General features: G+C 46.3%; 1 protein-coding gene and 1 non-coding gene across 6 annotated transcripts in view; both read right to left on the bottom strand.

The window, feature by feature from the left end:
• Positions 1 to 17,555, bottom strand: part of BEND7 (BEN domain containing 7) — an 89,659-nt gene that overhangs the window by 66,432 nt on the left and 5,672 nt on the right. The gene's annotated exons all lie outside the window — the stretch shown is intronic.
• LOC129626307 (U6 spliceosomal RNA) lies at positions 3,957 to 4,063 on the bottom strand. Its single transcript, XR_008701914.1, has one exon. It is a non-coding gene; the product is annotated as a U6 spliceosomal RNA (small nuclear RNA).

Here is a 17,555-nt window from a genome sequence, read left to right on the forward strand (position 1 = left end):
ACAAACAAAAAAACTCCTTGCATTTTGCAGGTAATGGTAGTTAAACAGAAAAAAGTTGAGTTTATCAGTGAGAAATACTGAGATAACCATGATTTATACTGAACAATGCAAGTACCTCCTTCTCAAACACTAGCAGAAGCTGGCATGGAGCCGTATTGTAGAAAAGGCTGAACTCCGACCTGTCAAATGACAGCAGTGAGAAAAAGAGCAGGAAAAAAGGAAGCAGGGCCCATCAAGACCACACAGCAGCTCTCTCCACCACAATGCTCAACACATGAGTTGAATAGCCAGGCACCTGCAGTGGACTCTGCACTCTCAGAAGACCCGGGTTGGCATCATTGCCCCAAACCTGAGCTGACTTGCAGACACTATCAAGGACCTGACTGGCTGTCCCTGGGGGTGGCAGCCACATTTACCAGGGACACGCAGGCCTGGGGGTGCTAATGGCAAGAAGGGTCTGAAAAGCACAGAGAATAGAGTGATGGCTGCCAAAGTGAACCCTTTGTTCCGAAGCAATCTGAAGTGGAATCCCCCAAATAAAGAGGAGCCAAGATCTACTGAAGAGAATGTGTCAGAACCTGCATTCCCAAAACAGTCCTTGGAGTCCAGCTGAGAACACTGTGTAGTCTAAATGCCACTGAGAAGGAAGGACGCAAACCTCGGCTGCAGGATCGGTGAACTGGTGGAATCAAATGTGTTGATCGGGGGAGTTAACCCGCATGCTTGCTGCCATGTGCTGGGGGACCCTCCTGTTCAACTGAAGTGTTAGGTGGAATATAATTAAGAAGCCCAGGGCATAGATGGTGTTTTCATTGAAAAGACGAGGTTCCTTACAAATCTGTTTAGATAACATCAGGTTCATTCATCTATTCAATAAATATTTACTGTACTACCACTACTAAATATGAGATTTCTGTAGGACCAAATAAAGAAAAAGACAAGAAAGACAAGATACCATCTCTCCCCTCCAGGAGTTTACAGCCTCGCTTGGAACCCAGATGAATGCACAAGGATTCCGAGGACCCAGGGCCTCTCTCCTGACACGTGGGCAAGCTCACCCAGCCTGGGACACCCATAGCCAGCATGGGAGGCAGGAGCTTTTTTTAACTGAGGCTGAGGAAGTGATGCCAAGACAGGTCCCAAGACAGAATGCCATGGGTCCAGGCTGGGAAAATGGGCCTGCAAAGCAGAAAGGGGAAGAAGGGCTTGAGACGGGTAAGAAGGGCCAGGGGAGCAAAGAAATACCAGGACATGAATCAACATGGGCTGTCATGCTGCTTCTCAAATGTGTCCCTCAGTGGGACGAATTGAGAGAGTAACACTGACATGCACATTACCGCGTGTAAAGCTGATAGCTGGTGGGAAGCTGCTGTACAGCACGGGGAGCTCAGCTCAGTGCTGTGATGACCTAGAGAGGTAGAGAGGTGGGATCAGGGTGGGGTGGGAGAGAGGTCCAGGAGGGAGGGGATATATGCATACATATGGCTGACTTCACTGTATACCAGAAACTAACACAACATTGTAAAACAATTATCCTCCAATTAAAAATAAATTTTAAAAAGTATGTCCCTCAAAGAACATCTACAGACAGAGTAGAAAAAACATCCATGAGAAGTTTAGGGGCAAAGCCCTAAAAGGGGATGAAGGAACAATTTTCTTTGATGGCTTCATGCTTTATCGAAAAAAACAAATGCAAGTATCCTCTGCTTTGAGCCCACCGAAATATGCAGATCCCTATCTCCATGGAACAACCCAGGGCCCCAGGGTCCCAACTCAGAACCATTGCAGAAGGCAAAGGGCTGTTGCGTATGACTGTCCCCAGCTACGTGCTCTAGGAATACATTTATAGCATGATCAGACCGATTAAACTGAGAGAACACAGGATAAATGCCTTGGATGATGCCTAAATTATGAGCGTTTTTGGGAATTGACGAGATCACTTTGTGAGGATTACAGCTGACTCCATGAAGACAGAAAGACCTGAGTTGGTGAAGAATATGTGGCCAGCAAGTCCGTGGGCGCTCTGAGGGAGAGAAGAGGGAAGAGCACTGGAGGCAGAGGAAAAACCAGGCAGGCCATGGTGAGAAGCTGATTAGCTGGACTGAATGATCACTGAATGCGCAAAACAGAGAACACAGGGACCTTGATGTTTTCACTTTATCCTGAAAATGACAGGACATCAATGAAGAAAGCAATAGGATACCACTAGAACTATCCAACCAATTCAGAGAGTTTATCTACTTTTCTCTTCCCCAAATGTACTTATAACAAGGAAAAATTTGATTTTATAACAAATACAGCATGGCCTCCCAATCGAATGTTCCTTCATCAGACATGGACTGTAACTCCAGCCACATTAAGTGGGTAGGTCAGAAGCCACCACTTCAAATAATGTTAAGGAATAATCAAACCAAAGAGTTCAGATCCCAAATGTACAGGAGAGGTCTTATACATCAGTGAAGAAGATGACAACACATACCTACTAACAATGGGAAATGGGCATAAGACAGGAACATGCAATTCACAAGGGAAATAAATAGTTCAAATCTCTTAATGTCCCTAATGATTGATGTAACAAAAATTACATAATGTGAAATTCTTTGTCTATTAATTTGGCAAAGACTATAGATTCATACGGAGAAGGCAATGGCACCCCACTCCAGTACTCTTGCCTGGAAAATCCCATTGGCAGAGGAGCCTGGTAGGCTGCAGTCCATGGGGTCACTAAGAGTCGGACACAAGTGAGCGACTTCATATTCACTTTTCACTTTCATGCATTGGAGAAGGAAATGGCAACCCACTCCAGGGTTCTTGCTTGGAGGATCCCAGGGACGGGGGAGCCTGGTGGGCTGCCGTCCATGGGGTAACACAGAGTCAGACACGACTGAAGTGATTTAACAATAGATTCATAGGGCGTCCCAGATGGTGTAATGGTAAAAAATCCACTTGCCAAGCAAGAGACTCGATTTTGATCCCTGGGTTGGGAAGATCCCCTGGAGAAGGAAATGGCAACCACTCTGGTATTCTTGCCTGGGAAATCCCATGGACAGAGGAGCCTAGAAGGCTACAGTCCATGGGGTTGCAAGAGCTGGACATGATTTAGTGACTAAACAATGACAAACAGATTCAAAAAGCCCATTTTTGATGAAGGTGTAGGGTTACAGTCCCTCTCATAGGCTGCAGGTATGGGTCCTTTTTGGGAAAATTCAGCAATTCCACTCATAGGCATTTATCCTACAGAAACATTTAGACAAGTATTTATGACATACTTAAAAGAACATACACGGTAGTATCATTTTCACTAGTGAGACATCGCAAACCACCCAGACATCAATCAGTGAGTATTAGATAAGTGAATTATGACATATCTATAGACTGAGATTACAGTGTATCTTTACATGTCTGAAAAGGATGAAGGGGACCTTTTTACAGTCATTTGGAAATAAGTGCAGGATTATCCTATAAACTCCATGAAGGCTGAGACCATGATTATTTCCTTCAATACTGGATAGTCAGAGCCTGCCTGGCTTAAACTAGGCACTCAACCTGTGTGGAACAGATGGAGATTTGGTTAAGCAAAAAAAAAAAAAAAAAAAAATTACAAAACATTATACAGGATAATTCTATTTTCCTTTTTTTAATGGTTAGTTTATTTTCCATTCATTTTTGGCTGTGCTGGGTCTTAGTTATTGTGTGCAGGCTTTCTCTAGTTGCAGAGAGCGGGGGCCACTCTCCAGTTGCGGTGCTCAGGTTTCTCACTGCAGTGCCTTCTCTAGCTGTGGAGCATGGACTCTAGGGTGCACGGGCTTCAGTAGCTGCAGCTCATGGGCTCTACAGCGAGGGTTCAGTAGTTGTGGTATATGGGCTTAGTTGCTCCATAGAATGTGGAATCCTCCTGGACCAGGGATTATCGAACCTATGTCCCCTGAGTTGGCAGGTGGATTCTTTTTTTTTTTTCAAATATGGAACGCTTCACGAATTTGCGTGTCATCCTTGCGCAGGGGCCATGCTAATCTTCTCTGTATCGTTCCAATTTTAGTATATGTGCTGCCGAAGCGAGCACGGCAGGTGGATTCTTATCCACTGTGCCACCAGGGAAAGCCCCATTCTCCTTTTTGTAACACACATGCCTGTATTTTTTACAAATACTCTATGGTTATTGCTGGAGAGGGTGACTGGGACAGGATTTTTTAAATTTTATATCTTGTTCTCAACTTTATAAATGAAAACTGTAAAAAATGATTTTGAAATGAATATGTATGAATTTTTGTAAGAAAAAAATAATCTGGAAGAATTATGTACATTCTTTTCCCTGTTGGATTGTAAAGTTGGGTATAAGGCAACTGGTGGAAACAGTTTTGGACTTAAAAAAATCTTCTTTGATGAAGCTGGGCAGGAGTGGGAAGTAGGTGGCCAAAAGGAAGTCAGGGAAGGAAGAGGCTGCCTAGGGTGCACTTTGAAATCCAGGGGTTCAGGCCTAAGATGATTTTCTCTTGAAGCTTACAAACCATGGTTGTTGTTTTTTTTAATTAACATTTATTTTGGCTGTGTCTGGTCTCAGTTGCAGCTCGCTGGATCTTTGCTGCACCATGTAACGACTGCCCTTGTTCTGATGCACAGACTTTCTAGTTACAGAACACGGTTTCTCTAGTTTCAGTACGTGAGGTTAGTTGCCCCATAGCCTGTGGGATCTTAGTTCCCCAACCAGGGATCTAATTCGCGTCCCCTGCATTTCCAGGCAGATTCTTAACCATCAGATCACCAGGGAAGTCCCAAGCTATGTGTTTTTTAAAGGAATTTGAACGTGCTTAGGAGGAAAAGGGTTAGAGTCACCATTTATGGACCACCACTTGCTATGTAAGGGGCCCTCGGGCAAGCACACTGCCTACCCTTAATCTTGATCACAAACTAAGAGGTTCAGAGGTTGATGAATACATCTTCCCCAGGAGAAAACAGAGACTTTGAGTTTAGACATTTGAGACCCATCACGCTCCAAGGTCCATGAGCCTCACTGTTCTACCAGCATGGGCAGGGAACTAACCAGCTGGCCGGCAGGAAGGGCTCCATCCATGAAGCCCACTGCACTGCATCCAGGAAGCTGCAGAGACCTGCACTGGGCGCTGCATGAAGTCGTCAGCACCTTAACCACCCACTTATCTTAATACACACGGTGGAAACAATGAAATCTTTGAGCCACACTATCTCTATGGAGTCCAACTTAGTTGTGCGGTTTCAAACTAAGAAGGCAGCTTAGACATGTCCTTTAAATTCAAAACAGGGCTCATGTGAGTCCTGTTAGTCCTACAAACGATGAGAATTTATTTGTGCTCATGGTTCTCTGAGACAAAAGGCAAAAGTCTTCAAAGGCTGACAACACACACAGGAAAAATATAACAAGACTGCAGACCAAGAGCTGCTTTCATTTTCCGAGAGAAGTATAAACAAAATCTTGCCCTCGTTTAATCAGAAATAAAATGTTCATAATTGACTGTCTGGAAAGAGACAATCTGTTTCCATATAACCTGAAATCTTGACCCTCTGCTCTGCTGCACAGAAAACTCTTAAAGAACGCTAGTACAGAACTGCACATTGCCCCTACTGACTTAAATATTAACTTACATATCATATAAGGTCAATTACGGAGAAGGCAATGGCACCCCACTCCAGTACTCTTGCCTGGAAAATCCCACGGAGGGAGGAGCCTGGTAGGCTGCAGTCCATGGGGTCGCTAAGAGTCGGACGTGACTGAGCGACTTCATTTTCACTTTTCACTTTCGTGCATTGGAGAAGGAAATGGCAACCCACTCCAGTGTTCTTGCCTGGAGAATCCCAGGGACGGGGGAGCCTGGTGGGCTGCTGTCTATGGGGTTGCACAGAGTTGGACACGACTGAAGCGACTTAGCAGCAGCAGCAACGTCAATTAAAGATGAACAAGAGAAGAGTAAGTACTAGCAGTACTGTTTCTTTGGTCATTTAAATTTTTAAAAATATTCCAACTTAAAGTACACATGCTGTTGTACAGTTTCATCTTCAGTATCCAGTTCAGTTCACTTGCTCAGTCATGTCCGACTCTTTGCGACCCCATGAACCGCAGCCCACCAGGCCTCCCTGTTTATCACCAACTCCCAGAGTTTACCCAAACTCATGTCCATTGAGTCGGTGATGCCATCTAACCATCTCATCCTCTGTCATCCCCTTTTCCTCCTGTCTTCAATCTTTCCCAACATCAGGGTCTTTTCAAATGAGTCAGCTCTTCGCATCAGGTGGCCAAAGTATTGGAGTTTCAGCTTCAGCATCAGTCCGTCCAATGAACACCCAGGACTGATTTCCTTTAGGATGGATCTCCTTGCAGTCCAAGGGACTCTCAAGAGTCTTCTCCAACAGCTTCAGTATAAATAATGTTAATGAGGATGAGAAATATATGACGTTCACAGCATCTTTCTCTTCCACAAATCTCAAGAAACTGATAACTGTGGGGCCGAAGGCACCTGGAGACTGGCAGTGGCCGCCTTCCCTGAGCGAGGCCAGGGATGAGGTGACTGCGGCTGTAAGCAGCAGCTTCCAAACTTTCTGGACTGTGAATCACAGCAAGAAAATCTAAGTTTCACAAATTTATCCTTCCTGCATGCAAGACACTCTGATATTTTCTAATCTATTTCTCTTATTATTATTGTATTGATAGTTTGTGTGAGTGACAGTCTGCTAAACTAACTTCATGACCCACTTATATGGCCACTGCCTTAAATGCTATAGTTTTCTTGGACCCTGTCCCACGTGGGCCTCTCCCTCTCCACACACATCCTGGATTCACCCCACCCACCCCACCTCTCTTCTGGCTCCAGTGACCATCTGTCTGTGAGGACTTCGGCCCTGATTCCACTTCAGGGCTCCAGACCTATACATCTAAATGCCCACTGGACAGTTCCACTTGGACATTTCAAAAGCAACCTTAAAACTACGTCCAAGAATGTATTTTATGATGACTGTCACCAAGCCTTGATAAACAGCACCAGCTTGGCTATCCAAGCCAGAAAACTGGGCCTCATCTTCCATCTCTTCCCTCCCACAGCCACTTAAACACTGAGTCCTGCTTATTGTAACTTCTAGATTACTCAGGAGTCCTTCCACTCCTCTCTCATCATCACTTGATGGGGCGACGGCCAAAAGCCTGCAGCACTGCTCCACCCCACCACAGTCCATGCTGAAGCCAGGGTGATCTTTCGGAAATGCAGACCTTGTCAAGTGACCTGCCTCGGTGGGAGGTGATGCGCCCCGGCTCTCGCACTGGGGGCTTCTCCAGCCTTGGCTCTGGCCACGTCTCCCCCTGTTCTAGGCGGTGGCTCTTGTGTCTGATACACATTAGAATCACATGGATAGCTTTAAAAAAACCAGGCCTAACTTCAGGACAGTTGAATCCAAACCCCATCAGTGACTATACTGGATGGCCAGAGGGCTCCCCATTTCAGCTCTATGGAAGGTCTTCAGGGACTTTCCTGGCAGTCCAGTGGTTAACACTTCGTTCTTCCAGTGCAGAGGGCGGCAGGCTCAAACCCTGGTCAGGGAACTAAGATCCCACATGCCATTTTCATGGCCAAAAAAAAATGTTTTTTAATAAAAGAAAAAAAGAATTCCTCTAAGGAGGGTCTTTGGCTCCTGGGACAGGGTCTCACTTCCTTACTGTCTCACAGCCTCAGCCCTACCTTATACTTATTCTTTAGGTTCTTCTTTGCTTAAATGTCCTCTTCTCAAGGGTCACCTCCCTTCACCCTCCAGGTGAGGTCCCCTGGCTCTGTCTTTCATCACAATCTATGGGCTGTCAAATCTCCCAGCCTGGCACCAAGGGCTGCTCAATAAAGACCTACCAATGGGTATACAAATGGTTAATTCTAGAATCAGATACGCTAAAGCTATTGTTGAGGAAAGCTGGGAGGGGAAAAAAAACAACCCCCAAACACCACTGATGTACAAGGCATAAACTGACATCTGTAACAGAAGTTCTCCTCATTTCCGTGGGGTGCGTGGGTTTGGCCAGATGAGGCTACTTGGTGCCTGAAAGTGAAAGTCGCTCCGTCATGTCCGACTCTTTGCAACCCCATGGACTCTATGTCCATGGAATTCTCCAGGCCAGAATACTGGAGTGGGTTGCCTTTCCCTTCTCCAGGGAATCTTCCCAACCCAGGGATCGAACCCAGGTCTTCCGCATTGCAGGCAGATTCTTTACCAGCTGAGCCAGCAGGGAAGCCCAAGAATACTGGAGTGGGTAGCCTATCCCTTCTCCAGGGGATCTTCCCGACCCAGGAATGGGACCAGGGCCTCCTGCATTGCAGGCAGATTCTTTACCAACTGAGCTATCAGGGAAGCCCTACAGTTGACAGTGTCTTCCTACAAAAGCTTCTCAGGGGAACATGTCTCATTCTCTGCCTCTTCCCAGTTCACCCAGGACGACAGACAAGAAATCCGCACCCCAGCCCCCACCAAAACAAACAAACAAGATAGGGGCTTCCCTGGGGGACCTTCCAATGCAGGAGGTGGTGGTGGGGTAGGGTGGGGGGGTGATGGTTCCATCCCTGGATGGGGAGCTAAGATCCTACATGCCTCACAGCCAAAAAACCAGAACATGAAACAAAAGCAATGTTGCAACAAAGTGAATAAAGACTTTAAAAATGGTCTACGTCAAAGATTTGAGTTGCCCAAAATGACCAAAGGAAATCAGAGGAAGATGGATTAGGTCTGGGTCCATGTCCCTGCCTCTCACAGGAGGAGTTAAACAGTTCACAGGGACACCTCAAGCTCCCACTCCCGCAGCAACGACGGCACCGCTATATTTCACACGGCGCTTATTAAGGTACCCATTAAAGTCTTGCTAGTAATTGAAAAAATTATATATGTGTGAGGAGAATGAGTTAATGTTCACAGAAGAACCTTTACTCGTGCACCTCCTGACTCTTTACTTTCAAGGTGTGCCTTAACCTTGCATTTTTGTGGGGTTCTTTACATCTTATATGTGGGCGTAAAGTCACATTTGAGATATAATTCCATTAGCCACACAAGCAACTTCAGAGGCTATTATGTTGCATCAACTTTTTCTGTAAAAAATAAATTGTTCAGGATATTATTCCTGGAACAGAATAAATTCTTGGAATTACCGAGTAACTTATGTGCCGCACCACTGTTCCAAGAACACATTACTTATTTTATCATGACAAAGTCAAGTTATTAATCTTCTGGCTTCCATTTCAACAATGAGAAATTCTTCGAGATGCACAGCAGACACCTGCATTCCATCTCAGTTCAACTTTATATCGTCCATAAACATCTCTGTTTTGGACACCTCATCCAAACAAATGCTCATGGAATACTCGATGTAGCATTCGATTTTATGAAACTATAAAGGCTCCTTGCTGTTAATTACAGAGACAAATGTCCCATCACACATTTGGTTACCAGATAGCATAATTAGTTTTCTCCATTAACCTTTCAGATGTAAAATTTGATTTCCAAGTTAAAAAAAAAACACACAAAACATTGTAAACCCTTAGAATTCAGAGAACACACTATATATTTGTACATGCTGGGGGAAAAAATTGCAATACTAAGAAAACAATTTTATGAATTCTTATTTACCAGGATACTGTCTGGAATCTTGAAAGAAAACCTGTCTAAACTTCTTCCTGGTTTTAAAATATATGCTCAGATATGCATGCAGTAAGCCGTCCATTGTGTGGAAAGGAGGTGCAGAAACCTGACCATGAACGGAATGTGCCCTTTGATCTCTCCCTTCTCAGAATGGTGATGCAGCTGAGTCGGTCCATCACAGCCTCTGTCTTTGTTGTTCCCCTTCACTCAGGGCATCTGAGAGAGAATGGTGAAGGAAGAGCATCCAGGCTTTTTCCCCACTCAAAGCTAAAGGACCTGGACTTCACTGATGGTCCAGTGGTTAAGAATTGGCCCACCAATGCAGGGGACACAGGTTCAATCCCTGTGTCTGGGAAGATTCCACATGCTCCAGGGCACCGAAGCCCATGAGCCGCAACTACTGAAGCCCATGCACATGAGCACCGGGCTCCACAACAAAAGAATTCCCCGCAATGAGAAGACCACACACCGTAAGAAGAGTGTAGCCCCCGCTCGCCACAACTAGAGAAAACCCATGTACAGGAACCTAAGCCCAGCACAGCCAAAAACCATTTTTTAAAAAGCTAAAGAACCCCACAACCCTGGCATGCTAAGGACCACCCTGGCTCACGTGTGCTGGAGGCTGATCGTCACAGTGACCGAGTGGGAAGCTCTCGACCTGCATGTGTATTTATGATGCCAACATTCAGAGGGTGTGATCCTAACCTCCTTCAATGTGTAAGGCAGTCCTGCCCAAGAAAACCTGATCGGCTTAACAAACCATCCCTCTCGGATCAGCTGATAACTGGAGGCAAAGTACATTTCAACATGTTTTAACATGGTACTCATTTATCCAAAATTAGCAACCCAGAGTCTACTTGTCGCCAGGTACTGTGCCCTAGGAACAGGAAGCTCAAAGTCTTGCCCTGCAGGAATTCAAGCTGAGACTCGAGGGTCAACAGAGATCTCACAGACAAGGCAGTTAAGTAGATGTGATGGCAGGCAGGGGCCAGAGCCACAGTACTGCAATATTTCAGGGATACCTTCACACGGTGGGGTCTAAGTCTGCAAGACCCTGGGGCAGGGGCAGGAACACACACAAGGGCATCCTAGTCTTGAGTTCAACTTTAAAAGGGGGCCAGCTATTGACTTAACAGGAAAGAAAACAACGTGTAATGAAAAGTAACCGTGGACTTCCCTGGTAGTACAGTGGGTAAGAATCCACCTGCCAATGCACAGAACACAGGTTCGATTCCCTGTCCTGGAATATTCCACGTGCCTCAGAGCAGCTAAGCCTGTGCACAGCAACTACGGAGTCAGCACTCTAGTGCCTGTGAACCACAGCTACTGAGCCCTCGTGCCTGGAGCTCCACAACAAGGGAAGCCCATGCACCAACCCAACAAAGAGTAGCCCAGCTCTCTGCAACTAGAGAAGGCATGCACACAGCAATGAAGACCCAGCACAATCAGAAATTTTAAAATAAATGGAATTAATTACTTTAAAAATGATTATTTTCAAAAAAAGAAAAGTAACTCTTCCGTTGGGTATTTTACTCCTGACATGTGAGGTCCATGTAACTCCTGAGATGGACACATAGATTTTCCCCTTGTGAAGCCAAGATGGGAGCTTGGAGGTAAAAGAGGTGAATGATAAAGCTTCAGAGTAGCTGATCTATTTTTAATTTGAAGTGGAGCTCCTCGCTCATTCACTGATCCTTGGATGTTTGTAATGTGCCCAGCATGGTGCTGGGAAGTGGGAACACAGGAAGAGAGAGAGAGAGAATTAAACTGGCAGTGCCTTCACTTTGGTAGAAATGGTGTGGAAGGAGATGGGAGGAGGGAATCAAAGAAGACTGCCTGGAAGAAGCAACATCAACTTGGAGTCTTCAGGGATAAGAGAGAGCCAAGCACAGAAGAGGGAGCATGGTACAGGTGCAGGGTTGCAAGCAGAGGAGGTGGTCAGTGCAGGCAGTAAAGAGGGGAAGCGAGGCGGCTGCAGGAGTGGAAAGTGGTTTGGAGTGGCTGAAGCATAAGAAGTGGGAAGAGCAGTCTCAGGAATCAGCCTGAGGCAGGCAGGTGGCAGTTCCTGTGGGGTCTTAATCTGTCTTCTGAGTCCTGATCTTTGAGCCAGAGACAATAGGAGGTTCAGCTGGGGGCCGGGGAGAGTGCGATCCTCCAAGGGCCCTCCAGGAGCCCCTGCATCAATTACCATGGGTCCCTGCAAGCGTCCTGCTACTGAGTAACCTTCCTTCGCAGGTAGCATTCTCTCCAATACTGTTAAGAATAACAGACGTGCTGCGTAAATGTCCTAGGTCTATTTTTAACTTTGATATGCGAAACACACTGTTCCCCAGTCTTTTTTCCCCTTATGAATGACCATACTCTTTTCTTCCAAAAGGAAAAAAATCCATATTCCCATGGGAACCAGGGAGGCTAAACTGTTAAGACACCTCCTTAGAGTCTGTCCCTTGTGAAGATTTGTTTTAGCGATGTGGTGGTGATCGGTGGGGGGAAAGCCAACTCTTATAACCCCACCACAAGTTTCACTCACAGGGCGGTCGCTGAACCACCCCGAGCTTTTAGGAGAAACAAAAAGAGGTGTGTGTAGATGCACACATCGGGGGTGGGGACAGGGGATCCAAATGGGACAGTTCCAGGGTCTGTTGCCATCTGATGCATGGATTTTCTTAAATGCAGGTAGGAAAACCTGCTGCAAGTGGAGCCCGAGAACCAGTTGGTTCTAAACATGGGCTTATGAACAGGGCAGGACCATCTTCAGCCCCTTTATAAAGTTTTGCCAAGATCGCGGTGAATTACAGAGCCCGCAAAACATGTTATTTTTCAATTTGGGTTTTCAACATGTCGTTGCTTTCGTATGTGAGTGCCTCTCCTTTTTTTGTCTTTACTAGATTTGAAAAATAAAAAATTAGGTTTCAAGTTGTCTCTCACCCATCAACATCAGAAACCCCCAATTTCTATGCTAGTTTAGTATACGACCAAAGCTTCTTTGGTTAAATGAGACATGTCTTTGGCTCACTGCTGCTGCGGCTGCTAAGTTGCTTCAGTCGTGTCCGATTCTATGCGACCCCGTAGATGGCAGCCCACCAGGCTCCTCCGTCCATGGGATTTTCCATGCAAGAGTACTGGAGTGGGTTCACTAACCATCTCTAAAATATGAGGATGGTGTTGTATTTTAAAGCACATTTCAGAGTCCTACACAACTGTATCAGTGTCCAGTATACTCAACGCATGGAGATAACATGGATTTGAGTACCCATCATGTGGGGTACTTATTGCATTCAAACAAATCACTGTGCTAAGTGATTTGTTTCTAAAGCAGCGGTCTCCAACCTGCTTGGCACCAGGAACCTTTTTGGTGGAAGATGACTTTTCCATGGACCGGGGAGGGGGCAGGGCATGGGCTTTGGGATGACTCAAGGGTATTAAGTTTACTGTGCACTTTCTTTGTAATCTAATGCCACCGCTGGTCCAGCAAGAGGTGCCAGTGCATGGCCCAGAGGTTGGGGACCCCTGCTCTAAAGGATTCAAAAAAGAGTTCAGGTCCCACTTTCTCTGTGATCCTCCAATGTACAGGAGCAGAGGTGGGTTAAAAACAACCATAGTTCAACATGGGATGTGTTCAGGGTGACATGAAGCACAGAAAAGGCACGTACAAAACAAGGAACTATTATAGGCAGTCTGCGGTAAATGCTACAGGAGAGCGGTATTCCTATTTAGTGCTGAGGTGCCCAGAAGAAAAGATAACCTCTAATTCGGAGAAAAGGGGGACACAAACAAATGCAGTGTTTTCTAGTTTGAAAATGTGTTTCACCCCAAAGGATGTGTTGTGTGCTGCAGGGGCACTGGATGAGAGATTAGGATCTCCATCAGCATTTCATTAGAGAAGAGAAAACCCGCACGAGTCTGTCCAAGGTGTGCTGAACTGTTAACCTGAGATTCAAACCAAGGCTTCACTGACCACAGTAGACATTAAACAAACCTGAGTCTCTTTCTTCCCAAATGGGTCCCGGGCTTCCCCTCTACCAAGCTTTTGGCCACGCCGTTCCTTCTACCTCCGGTGGGGTCCCCTTTCTCACCTGAAATCCTACTTTGCTAGGGGTGGGGGGGTAGTGGGGCCCAGGGAGGTGAGTTACATCGAAGTTGAAGATGGAGATGGAGATTAGGGGCAGACTGGATACACTGGAGATACTGGATAAACACTAAGTTAAGGGGTTTCAACTTGACCCTAGAATCCATGAGAAGACAGTTAAGTGTCTGAGCATGGGGTAAGATGATGAATTACATGTTAAGATCAGCTTTTGTGAGAGGAAGGCGGGGATGGGGAGGCAGCTCAGGAAAAAGGGGACAGAATGAGATGTCAAAGGATCCGATTTTAAAGCCTGGTCAGCTACTAATTCCAGTGTGACTTTGGGCAAGTCGCTGTCATCTCTGAGGTCAGCTTCCCATTTGTATTCATCTAAGGGATGTAACACCTACCTTCTGGAGGGGTTGTAGTATTAACTCAGTGATTAGTGGAAGTATGAGACAGCCTAGCAGGAAAAGCTCTCAAACTTCAGGCAATAAAGTGAGTCCTCTCCAAGGACGACTAAGCCTGCGCCCACAGCCACATAAGCGCAGGTACTTATGAGCACTTATGTTCAAAGAAGCCACCAGTCCTTAAGGCTCCTCAAGAGGCTCTCAGATTGGACTTTGCTTGCTCTTGTTTTTGAAACCATTTCTGGACCCACAGTAGAACCAGACATGGCATCAGTGCTGTAGGAATTCTCCAAAACCATCTGGACCAGAGGCTTTTCCACGGTGCTGAGGGCACCCTGACCACTCTGCAGAGGCCAGCAGAGGAGGTGGGACATGGGACAGGTGCTCAGGACCTCCTCCACCTGCTCCTGGCTGCTCTGCTCCCCTCCGAACTTTGTACCCATGGGAGTTCATTTCAACAAGCTTCCCACGTGGGAAAGAGAGTTTTGGAGACAACAGACCCTGGTTTGGATCCTGGTTCTGTCACTGAGTTACTCCATGAAAACCTCAAATTTCTCAAAGTGGGAATAATAATACTTTTGGGGGACAATTAATGGGATAACATGAAAAGTTCTCCACATGGGGACTTCCATGGTGGTCCATTGGTTAGGACTCAGGACTTTCACTGCTGTGGCCCTGGGTTCAATTCCTGGTTGGGGAACTAAGATCCCACAAGCCTCAAGGTGTGACTCCCTCCCCCATACCCCCCCCCAAAAAAAAACCTCCCAAAGCAAAGTTCTTAGCATGGTACCTGGCACCCAGACAACTTGATGAATGACACTACTCTGGTTGGCTGGATTCCTAACTTCAGGAGACTCTTCGAGATTCGGGGGACCCTGAAAGGGCTGGCTGTCGTCAAGAAAGTCATTGAAAGATTCAAAACATCAGAGATCTCGACTCTGCTTGCTCAGCTCGGCTACTGCACCTTGAGGTTCGTCTTCTGAAAGCTGTTTCACAGACTCAACATTAAAGAGAACAGCCAGCACAGCACATAACCGGATCTGACTAAACAAATGAATGGGACCAGACACCTAAAAAGACATGTTTCACATCTACTATAATACTAAACCTAGGACAAAATCTAGATATAAAAAGATTTTCCAAAATGTTTGCTACTGTTATGGATAATAAATTCATTCTTGCATTAAAATACTTCCTAAAAGTGCCCTTATGCTGGCTGAGGTCTCTCCAATGATCCCTGGATTTGCCCGGCTCAACCAGGCAGAGGCAAAGACCTTGGGACAGGAGTCCTGGGTTTAGTCCAGGATCTGCTACTTATGAGCAAGTCACTTAACTCTGAGCTTCAGTTTCTTCCTCTGGGCAATGGGAATGATGACATCCACCTAGGCTACACACAGGTCCGTTGTAAAAGTCATGAGATGGAACTTCCCTGGTGGTTCAGTGGTTAAGAATTCACCTGCCAATGCAGGGGACTTGGGTTTGATCCCTGGTCCAAGAAGATCCCACATGCCATGGGGCAACTGAGCCCACAAGCCACAACTACTGAGCCAGGACTGTAGAGCCTATGCTCTGTATCAAGAGAAGCACCACAGTGAGAACCCCATGCACCACAACTACAGAGTAATCCCCGCCTGCCAAAACTAGAGAAAGCCCACACCCACGGCAGCCCCCCCCCCAAAAAACAATCAGGGGATGTGGACCTCCCTGGTGGTCCAGTGATTAACACTCTGTGCTCCCAATGCAGGGGGGCTGGGTTTGATCCCCAGTCAGGGACTAAGATCCCACATGCTGAAACTAAGAGTTTGCATCCCGCATGTTGCAACAAAGATCGAAGACCTCAGGTGCCACAACTAAGACCTAGTGCAGCCAAAAAAAAAAAATCATGACAGCTGGGCCAGTACTGTCCAAACTACAGAGCGCAACCCTCACTTAAAGTCTGATTATAGTGATCCTCAGCTCTCTTCTGAGGCTCCCATCACCTCTCCCACTTGGAATCTTCTCCAGCTCCCCTGCCTATTCAAACCCTCCCCAAGGTCACAGAGTCGCCTTCAGCACTCTCCAACCCACCCACAATGTGATCCTTTCCTTCTAGCTCAGCTTTTGCCCTAAAGGCTCATGTCTGTCATTTAACACACACACACATGCTGTGCTGCGGGGTGTTCCCAGCTCACACAGACTGGTGAGGTCCCAGTGATGGCACCTGCCCCTTGGGAGACCTGTAGCAGCCTCCCTGACACCTCTAGTGAAAGTCGCTCAGTCGTGTCTGACTCTTTGCGACCCCATGGACTATAGAGTCCATGGAATTCTCCAGGCCACAATACTGGAGTGCGTAGACTTTCCCTTCTCCAGGGGATCTTCCCAACCTAGGGATTGAACCCAAGTCTCCCGCATTGCAGGCAGATTCTTTACCAGCTGAGCCACAAGGGAAGCCCAACACCTCTAGTCTTGTCTACAAGCTCGGATACTGAGGACTCTTAGAGATTTGCTCTGAGGGGTAAATGAGATCCTTCTTGTCAATGACTTGACTCAATGCTGGGCACACAGGAAGTGCTCAGACTCCTGCAGTTGTTCAGATGACTGAATTTTGCTCCTTCACTGTGTCCTGAATTTGTTCAACTGGATTTTTTATATTTTTGGCTGCACCAGTTGTTAGTTGCAGCATACGCGATCTTCACTGAGGCATGTGGGATGTAGTTCTCTGACCAGGGATCAAACCCGGGCCTCCTGCATTGGAAGCACAGAGTCTTAACCACTGGACCACCAGGGGAAGTCCCTGTCCAGCTGGATTTTAATCATTGAGAGCAGGATCCCTGTCCTATCCACTTCTTTGGTTGCCCCCAGTCCCACTCCCATTTCAAAAAAGTGCTGACTTTGTCATATATTCTCAAAAAAAAGAGAGAAATCTGTTACATTGATCAAAAGGAATTAAATTGTTTTTCTCCAAAATAGTACTCAAATCTTCATAACAGCCCATCACGGCCAGCCAGACAAAGCGCATGTCCACAGGGTAATCTCTCCTGACCCTGTCAGCAAGTTAAACATGTGGGAGGGACACGCAAAAAGCTCGCAATCAAGTTGTTCACACCACTGAACCATCCTACCCTGCTGAATATGCTGCCTTAATCAACAGCCTAAAAATATCCCAGGGAAATTGATTTGAGGTGGGAACCTCTGCCAAATTCTGGAGCGCTCTCTTTCCCTGAGACATGAACTGTAATCTTACAGGTGCAGAGAGTATCAGATATGACACATATGGACATTTGAACACAGAAAATCCCATGCAGCATGCCAAAGGCCCTGTTTGAGGAATGTGTTACAGGTCAAACAGTTCTGCTGTTTTGCTAACAATCTCCCTTGGGTGTCACAACCTCATGCAGAATTCTACACCACGATGAGTAGTATCACAGGTGGATTCAAGCCATTTACAAAGCAAACGTGACTGA

The sequence above is a fragment of the Bubalus kerabau genome, chromosome 13 (genome assembly GCF_029407905.1).
Source record: "Bubalus kerabau isolate K-KA32 ecotype Philippines breed swamp buffalo chromosome 13, PCC_UOA_SB_1v2, whole genome shotgun sequence".
Classification (NCBI taxonomy): Eukaryota; Metazoa; Chordata; class Mammalia; order Artiodactyla; family Bovidae; genus Bubalus; species Bubalus kerabau.